This window comes from Ictalurus punctatus, unplaced genomic scaffold (assembly GCF_001660625.3).
Source record: "Ictalurus punctatus breed USDA103 unplaced genomic scaffold, Coco_2.0 Super-Scaffold_100074, whole genome shotgun sequence".
Lineage (NCBI taxonomy): Eukaryota > Metazoa > Chordata > Actinopteri > Siluriformes > Ictaluridae > Ictalurus > Ictalurus punctatus.
Window position 1 is genome coordinate 294,252 of NW_026521093.1, and position 9,170 is coordinate 303,421.

The following is a 9,170-nucleotide window of genomic DNA, read 5'->3' on the forward strand; positions in this document are numbered from 1 at the left end:
ACAAGAAAGGATGCACCTACTGTGTCCAGTAAGGGCTCTCTGTACTTACGTCCACCTCTCCAGCCAGTGGCGTAAGTCAGAGCAGCTACTGGTCTGCTTTGGCAGCGACAGGAAAAGTGATGCTGTGTCAAAGCAGCGCATCTCTACTTGGATAGTGGAAGCAATCTCTAGGGCTTACGACACACGGTCTTGCCATGCCTCTGGGCATAAGAGCTCATTCCACTAGGGCGGTCACCTCCTCGAAGGCTTTGTCCAAAAGGGTATCCTTGCAGGATGTGTCTGTGGCTGCAGGGTGGTCTACGCCACACACAGTCATTCGTTATTACAGCCTGGATATTCATTCCACCCCAGGCTCCTATGTCTGCTGCCCAGCCTGTGGTGTTGCAGGCTCTCTGCCCTCCTCTGTTCCTCACACCAGAACACGAGAAAATGAAATGCACCTGCTGTGTCCAGTAAGGGCTCTCTGTACTTACGTCCATCGCTCTGGCCAGTGGTATAAGTTGGAGCAGCTGCTGGTCTGCTTTGGTGGCGACAGTAGAGGTCAAAGCAGCGCATCTCTAATTGGATAGTGGAAGCAATCTCTATCACTTATGAGGCATGCGGTCTCGCTACGCCTCTGGGCATAAGGGCTCATTCCACTAGGGGGGTCACCTCCTCAAAGGCTATCATGCAACATGCTTAATTGCCATGTCACCTGATCATGGCGGGCCTATAAATAGGCATGATTTTACACAAGCTTCAGATGCCGGTCGCGCGCAAAGGCGCTCCCATAGTGTTATGCTAAATGCAATGTCTCGTTCCCTTCTCAGGGAACAGGGTTCCATATGTAACCCAGATGTTTTTCATAGCTGCATTAAGAAAAACATCTTTGCACCGTTCTACTCCTACAGTGTGTCCCAAAAGTCTCCGTACCTATGGGGGGGGGGGGGGGGGGGGGGATGTACACCAGCAACACGTCAGTTGTGCCTTCATCAGTGAATGTTCATGGACATCCACCTCTCGGTTGGTCTGAAACAATTCCAGTCATTTTGAATTTGTTAATAAGTTTGGCGACAGTGTGGTGTGTGTGATGTGCTCACCATGTATCCTGTTAAAGTCCATCGCAACCTTGCTACAGCTTCCTGATCCAGCCATGGAAATGATTTTAATATGTCCTTCTTAAAGGCTATCTCAATATATATATATAATATAGCCTAAGCGAAGTATGAAAAATTTTGGAAGACATTTTGCTAAAAAAGTGTTAATGTATGGAGACTTTTGGGACTTTCTGTATAGTGTCACATCCTGTAATGTAGATCTATGCAAGATATGTATTTTATGAACAGAGAATTTAGCAATTTTTAGTTTCAAGTGGCAGCAAATACATTTGCAAACATATTACCTTGAAAATTATCTCAACGATCTCAAACATGAGTTACAGCAGAGACTCTACACAGCTAGTTAGCCATCTATGACATAATAAGCATGATGGTGCTGATGGTGGTTTTATTGGAACCTGATGTTTCAGCAACGTGCACAGATGACAAGGTGAGACAGCTGGAAATTCGAAAGGACTAAAGCACTACTGCATTGCTTTCTTTCAGTAGAGATAAATCAAGAGCTAATTTCTACTGGCACCAGTATCAGCAGGTAGTCTAACAGCATTATGGGTAGGAAACCATTAAACAAAGTGAAAATAGAGCAACATGTCAATGCCACTGAAGATCACAGTCCCCCTACCCAAACCTCATCGAAAATCTGTGGATAGAACTCAAAAGAGCAGTGCATGCAAGACAGCCCAAGAATCTCACAGAACTAGAAGCATTTTGCAAGGCAGAATGGATTAAAATCCTCCGAACAAGAATCAAAAGACTCTTATCTGGCTACAAAAAGCATTTACAAGCTGTGATACTTGCCAAAGGGGGTGTTACTAAGTACTGACTTAGTAGACTCTTAGTAGACCCAAACTTTTGTTTCGGGTCCTTTACTTTTGTTTATTATTTTGAAATGGTAAAATGAGGAAATAAAAAATAAATCTTGCTTAAAATAGAAATATTGTTGTTTTAACTTTATGCTGTTTGGAAATCTGATTTTTTTTAAAACATTTTTTTACTTCCTTAGCTATTCACAGTTACAAAAATTTTGACCAGGGGTGCCCAAACTTTTGCATGCCACTATATCTATCTATCTATCTATCTATATATCTATATATATATATATATATATATATATATATATATATATATATATATATATATATATATATATATATATATATGTGTGTGTGTGTGTGTGTGTGTGTGTGTGTGTGTATGTATGTATATATATATATATATATATATATATATATATATATATATATATATATATATATATATATATATATTTATTTATTTATTTATTGATTTATTTATTTATTGATTGATTGATTGATGTTATCCCTTACCGGGTGACATTTGACATGCTATCATGGCTGCTATCAGCGCCTCTGATGAAGCACCACAAATTTTACTGGTATTTTTAGTTAGGTGGTGAGCCCGTTCCAATAGAGAACTGTGCACTCCAAAATAATAAATTTCCAAAAATCCACAACCAGCAAAAAAAAATATTCCGCTCATAATTTGAGGTGAGCATGTTTCTCATTCATTTTTTTATCAGCATGTAGCTTTGAATGAGGAGGAAGTTCATTGCTATTCACATTATCTACAATAACACTTATGCAACAGAGGCTCAGCATGACCGTTGACTTTGAACCAATGTACTATTAAATCATCTAAGTAAGTTTGCTTCTTTCTTCTTCTTTATGTTATTGGTATGTGGTATTGCTACATGTTGGTATGTGATCCTTACACACTTACTAGTGTAAATGATAAGAGTCCATTATTACTTTCACCTGTTTTATAGAATAATCACTACTGAACTCTGTGACCCGGCCTGTATAATTCCTCATTCAGCCTGAGCCAAGCTGTACCTCAGACAGGGTTCACTGTAACTATGAGCACTACTAACACAGACTGTTTTGTTATATTTTATTAAATGAACAGTAATGCCACCTAAACAACCCTGAAAGTTACCTGAGCTTCAGAAATTATGAAATTCACAAGTGGGAAATAACAGAAATGTATAGATGTTTAGACCAAAAGTTTTAAATGAGGAAGAGTAATATGATAATTGCACAGTAATTGTTTTGTATTAATAATAAATAAATAAATAAACTAATAGAACACACCAAGTGTGGACAAATTCATTGTATAGCCCACTGGCTAAGTGAAAGCTTCAATATGCTTGCCCAGTAACATGTGTTCATTTCCCATTACTGACTAGGCTAAAATAATGCAATAGCACATGCTGACTTATTAATTCCTAGTTATGTGCTTTAATACAGACACAAACACGTATATAAAATATACTCCTGCGTAGCATATATCTTTGCAACAGTCATTATCCTTTTCTAAAGAAGTGTCTGAGGTAGCACAGCTGATATTATCACACATAAGAGATATTGTAGATATTGTATTGTACATATAAGATATTGTAACCTCGCTGCCATTAGCAAGTCTTAATATGCATTTTCTGGGGCATCTCTAATGTTAGCAGTTTAATGTTAATGTCGCTCTGTTACATTAAGTCTTACTTGTTAACATAGTACTGTGCTGTTTGTTTATTATATATGTTTTATACTGGAACTTTATCTAGTTTTTGTTATGTCTAGCAATTTTACGACATGTAATGGGATTTGTAATTACCAAGCCTGCATTTGTTCTATAAGCCAGTGCATTGTTTTAACAATGCTTCCTGATCAAGTCTATTGCTCACCGATGCCACAATAGTATTAAGGTGACTGTGTGCTGTGTTTGGAGTTACATGATCACTGTGCGCTGCACTTTATTTTCTCTTGGATTCGTCAGTGTTTCCATATGCCTGTGTGTTCCTGATTCTGAAAAGATTATGTGTCAAAAGGTCACATGTCAAATAATATGAATAGTAAAACCGGCTGTGAGTAGTGCAGCAGGCGGTGGGATCAGAACAAGTTACACATACTACAGTAAAAAAGTGAATGCTTGTTTTGTAAAAGCCAATAGGAGGCAGGTTTTTTTCTTTTTCTTTCTTTCTCTGGTTGTTACACTAGAGAAGAAAAAAATACAGTGACTGTTAGCCTACTGAGCCTATTGAGCCAACTACAAATAAAACAATAAAAACATGTTCTTGTCTACTGACTTGTCCACCCCTGCACACTATGTTGTACTATTACAATACAATACAAGATGGCTCTGCATATATTTTGTAAAATGCTCAGAAAATCATTGTATGAAATACATCCTGAGATGTTCTTATCAAAGAAAGATGTAGGATGAAAGATGTCTTCCTCTGAGAGATTGACGTTGTACTGCCTCAAAACCTGTTGAGATATCAAACATGTAAAGTAGTGCAGTTTATTAAGAAGGGTTAAGGTAAGATAAATGCATGTTGTATTATAAGCTACTCAAATATCCATACATCACTTCTCTTTGCATTTCTAATGTACTAGCCAGTCTTTTGGTCATGCCTTCAAAATAAAATAAAAAATAATAAAATGCATTTGCTACCATTTCCATGGTGGCATTACAAAGAGCAAGGCACTTTGTAAGAAAAAAAGCACTATCACTTATATTACATAATATACAGTATCATATACTGTACAGGGTAATGTTGGATGATAATAAGGACTCTATGAGTTAAAGGTAGGGCAGTATAAACTACTTTTCTGAAATCCTGAAGAGAAATCTTTCCTGTGCATTCCTTGTCACAGGAGATAAATGCCTGCTTCATGGTCCTCCAGTAAAGCTGGACAGAATGACACAGCCTAAGCAAGGTCTCTATGCACTGCTTACCCAGTCGCCCTGAACTTATCTGTAGAACATAGATGAGACATATTATATTTTAAAAAGCTGTAGATCTGTCATATACACCTTTCCATCCTGATTATACAGTATCTATACTGTAAATCCAGTATAGTGCTAAAAATACTTCTCAGGCAGCTGCTCAAACTAAGAATGTGTTAGGCTAATATGGAACTCCTCCAGTATGCCTGTGGACATTTACACAGCAGTAAATAATTATAATTCTGTAGCCAGTGTAACCAGACACTGTGCACTAAAACTCCAATTGCATAGGTATCCCGAGGTGCTACTTCCCATCAAAAGGAAAGAAAATTCAGGGTTTCATTATAAAAACTATCCCAAAGTTCCAAAATGGAACATCATTAAATCTATTATTTAAAAAAAAAAAGAAAAGAAAAAAAAGAGAACAACACAAAACAGTACTTCTGCACAGGGAGCTGTCAATCAGAAGTCAGTGACTGGGTAAATAGGACATTAGTCAGAGAAAAAAACAAAAGGACAAGGCCAAGGCCACTCTGTACATGATTCTATCAACAACACTCTTCATTGTTGGGTTTCTACCAAAGGTAGCATGCTGTGATTTCTGTATATAAGGTGAGGGCTGGATGGCTAAACAGACTCCATATTTAATAATCTAATAGCCACAGGAACAAATGAAATGAATTGTTCATAATGGCTGAGAATTTAGTCACCACTCACATGGTCTCAAAGCGTGGTCTCAAAGTTGAAACCTGACTAATGAAAAAAATGTTGCTTGTTTCTTTGTTTATTTGCTTCTTTCTTGATTTTTTTTATTCCAATATGGTCATTTACCAAATCCCAACCAATAGGTAGATCTCTCCTATCATATTACAGTTACCAACCAGCGAGGCTAGCACGGCTAGCAGGAAGCCACCACATATTTGTGAACTTTTGAAATGACAACAGTGATGTTATTGCAGTACATTTTATTCAACAGTATTGTTTTAGTCATACCTAAGAAAGTCTCTACATCAATCTCCCCATTGCTTCCTGTGTCAGCCTCCCTGCATCTTCTCTGGACCTCTCACCGGCATGACCAGATCTGGGCGCACAGCCTCCTCTCCATGGCTTCAGAGTTCGACAGTGTAGACTGTCCACAGACTGCAGAGGAATGACTTACATAGACAATGACTATGACTTACATAGACAAAATCACTGAAGCAGGTATAAATTTTGTATGTAGTTGACAATTTTTATATTTGGGTGAACCATCCCTGGACCATGCTAGACTGGTGTAGGTACAAGGCACTTCATTTTAATTTAAGCAGGACTGGCTGATTGCTGATCACAGGATTGAGAATTTCGGTGCCAATTTGGTCCTCCAAACAATGTGAAAACTAAAGTCAAATAAAACAAATATAGTGAATGTATTTATGTAGGCTATGCTACACATTTGCAAAAAAAAAAAAAAAAAAAAAAAAAAAAAAAAGGGTTAAAATATAAACATTACATTCTAAAACAAAAACATCTGTTTGCCAACCGTTTTAAAGCATAAATTAAAATAACTCTATTAAAAATGCTAAAGAAAAACAAAAGCACAGACTAAATGTTAACTGGTACGAGGAACACACACATTCACAATATCACAATTCACAATTCACAGTACTAAATGAATATAGTATGTGCCAGTCAGTATCAAGTCAACTCGCTTCATGTAGATTATTTTCCATTTATTCATCATCCAATAGAAGTATAATTCCTTTTGACAAACGCAAGTTCCACAAGTCTTCATGAAGTTTTACATCATTAGTAATTATAATTATAATTAGTGTTTCCTGTTTGTGTGATAAGTATTCGCTGAGTTACAGTTCATTTTTGTGACATGTTTCATAAAGTTTCTCGCGGACACAGAGACAGCTGAAAGCGCACCCTGTTTATTTTCTTTATTTTACAAAAGCAGAAGATTTTGTTATTGTGAGTGTACAGAAATAAAATTAGACCCTTTATAGTTTCTAATGATGTCTTACACTTATCTGTATGGCCAAAAATGATGGCATATTTTAAGTTGTTTCCGCCGTCATGAGGAAAAAAATCCAGCAGAACGTGCGGCCGCGTTTGAAGACCCCAGATGGTTAAAACACTAAAGCAAAGGAAAGCCTTATTCAAAATCTTACAGCACCTGTTATTCCCATGCAGTCTCCCATCCAAGTACTAACCAGGCCCAACTCACCTTTATGTCAGAGATCAGACAAGATCAGGCATTGGCAGAGTGGTATGGCAATAAGCAAAAACTGCCCTCAAATAGTACCAATATAACTAGTGTAAGCAAGCTTTGAATGGGCTGGTTGCTTGATTGGGTCCCTTTCAAAACTGTATCCAATCTTTATCCCAAAATAGGATGTTGTCCATTGAGACAGATCATTCAGCTCACCTACCAGGCCCTCCTCTTACTCACCAGCCTGAGCCACATCAGTAGCCAAAGCTACAACATTATCCTGTTTCTCACTAACATTCACACTTTCAGCAGTACCATCATTTACACTGGCGTTTACAGTAAAACTACGTTCAGGTCTTTTACTGCTAATACTATTTACAATGTTTTCACTCACCTCATCTGTAGTCCCTCCATCCTGTCCGTCAGACTCCTGTGACAGTTCACTAGTCTCCATGTGCATCACTTCTGGGATGAAGTAGGGATTTATAATCTGTATACCATTCCTTCTTTTCGTATTCAATTAAGAACCAAATATCACAAAATGATAAAAATGGCTTATGTCATTATTCATTTACAAATCAAAGTTTTTCAAAATGTTTTTCATTCTTTCAATCTTACGCTCAAGTGAAAAATAAGAAATTAGAAAATGGGTCAATTGTCAGGTTTAATTTGAACGTTTTATTTTTTTCCCCCGGTTTATTATCCGGAAGTTACTTGTTTATTCATGTGCTTGAGTAAGGTCTTTTTTATTTATTTATTTATTTATTTTAAAATAACAATAAGTATTAAGAATAACAGCAATATAAGTAATAGTTAAAGAAAACACAAGCAGCAGCATAGCTCAAAACAGAAGTAGTGTAACGGATCGGGACTGGAGGCGGATGCAGGTGCAGATCAAAGTCTTTATTAGACACGTAACTTTAAACCAAAGAAAACGCGGTCTTCACCGGAAAACGAGAAACTGAAATCGTGGCATAAAACGAGATCATGAATCAAGGCATGGAAACAAACGACATCAACTATACAAATGATACAAACGATAATACTGAGCGAAGTGCTCCGTAACCGAGGGGTTTAAATGGTAAACATAATCACAACCAAAACATGGACACCTGGGTCAATTTAAAGACACTTAAACTAAATGCTCAAGCAGGAAGCGAGCGAACCAAAACAAAGTCATATGACTCATGTGGAACAATTCTCTGTCCACTATATAGTACAGATAACACAAGTTAAGAATTATCTCAGAAAAGATGTACTCACGCTAGTTCAGTTGAGTCTTCATTCAGGTTTCGAGAAATACCACACAGAATCAGTGAGTGAGGAAAAGCAAAGGTCCAATTTTATTTAGCCCAAACACATGAGATCCAAACCGTTTGCGATATCCCAAAGAGTGATCTGACTAGCCTGGAGCGGGGCTCCCCTTTTATACAATTGTCCTATGAGCCTCCGCCCCTTGTTCTATTTCCAAATACCAATATGTTTAGCTATTCTTGCCTCCTGTTCCCCTTATGTCCATATTTGTACAGGTTCTGACAACCCTTATATTACATCATTACTCTTTTTCAGCAACCCTTATAATCATGTTTTATTCATTTCCCTAACCCCTTAGGTTCCTATTTCAGTCTTTTCCCAATCCCCTTAAATTCGACCTGGCCCGGTTTGGGTTTTTTAAAACCGTACTTCCCGTTTTGTTCATCACTTGGCTTCCGGCCGTTGGACAAAGAGGATCTCTGTTGCTGCACCTTTGGATATTTTTCCATTAATTTGAACATGGGTGAGTGTTTTAGATTATCTACTTCTAACTGTGACTTGTTCATTTTTACTCATTCTTTTTCCCAGTGTTGTTTCCATACATCTTTTGTCCCTTGCCTTCTGTGTGTGTGTGTGTGTGTGTGTGTGTGTGTGTGTGTGTGTGTGTGTGTGTGTGTGTGTTTCTATGGACCTATAGATAGCTCCCTGCTTTTGCCTCATTCCCTTTGTTTTTTGGTGGTCCATTTGTTACTTAATGCTGCATGTTATTTTGGCTACTAGTGACCAGGTGCACATGGTGAATGCCCTTCTTTACATGCCTCTCTATGTCTCTTGATATGCAGCTCACAACGCGAGACTTGGTTTCCTATTCGCTGCTCTAG

General features: G+C 37.6%; 1 long non-coding RNA gene and 1 pseudogene across 2 annotated transcripts; both read right to left on the reverse strand.

The window, feature by feature from the left end:
* Positions 1-2,816: 2,816 nt before the first annotated feature.
* Positions 2,817-8,939, reverse strand: LOC108261101 (uncharacterized). Of its 2 annotated transcripts, none has more exons than XR_008395166.1 (4): positions 8,299-8,939; positions 7,430-7,497; positions 5,835-5,981; positions 2,817-4,378 (listed from the first exon to the last, which is right to left on the reverse strand). It is a non-coding gene; the product is annotated as an uncharacterized LOC108261101 (long non-coding RNA). The 2 variants fall into 2 exon arrangements; XR_008395165.1 differs by having other exon boundaries at positions 7,430-7,541.
* On the reverse strand, positions 6,988-7,106 carry LOC124627478 (uncharacterized; annotated as a pseudogene).
* Positions 8,940-9,170: the final 231 nt, after the last annotated feature.